This window comes from Urocampus carinirostris, chromosome 6, assembly GCF_059441175.1.
Source record: "Urocampus carinirostris isolate Australia breed hairy pipefish chromosome 6, RoL_Ucar_1.0, whole genome shotgun sequence".
Taxonomy (NCBI): domain Eukaryota; kingdom Metazoa; phylum Chordata; class Actinopteri; order Syngnathiformes; family Syngnathidae; genus Urocampus; species Urocampus carinirostris.
In genome coordinates, this window is record NC_142354.1 from 24784685 (window position 1) to 24785050 (window position 366).

Consider the following 366-nt stretch of genomic DNA (forward strand, 5'->3'; position numbering starts at 1 on the left):
GTCACACGGACTCAACTTCGTGTGCGCGGCGTGTGAGCGCGATTGTGCCGGAAAATGTGTGTGCGTTTCGGCATGCTCAACCGAATCATTTCACAAACTTTCATTTTTACTTTGAATTTTTTATTTTTAAACAACATTTGACACCGATACAGGATGACTATTGAAATCAAAATGTATAAATGTACTTATTATTCCCATTATGAATAATGTGTTAATTATGATTCAAATTGAATCGTTTCTCCGGCGCCGTCACGAATGGCAGCCACTCCAGCAGCTCCCGTGTTATTTTCGATTGTTCTCAGTTATTTTCGATTGTTCTCAGCTTAGGGATGCTGCTGGAAAAGTGAATTTCCCTTCGGGGATGAA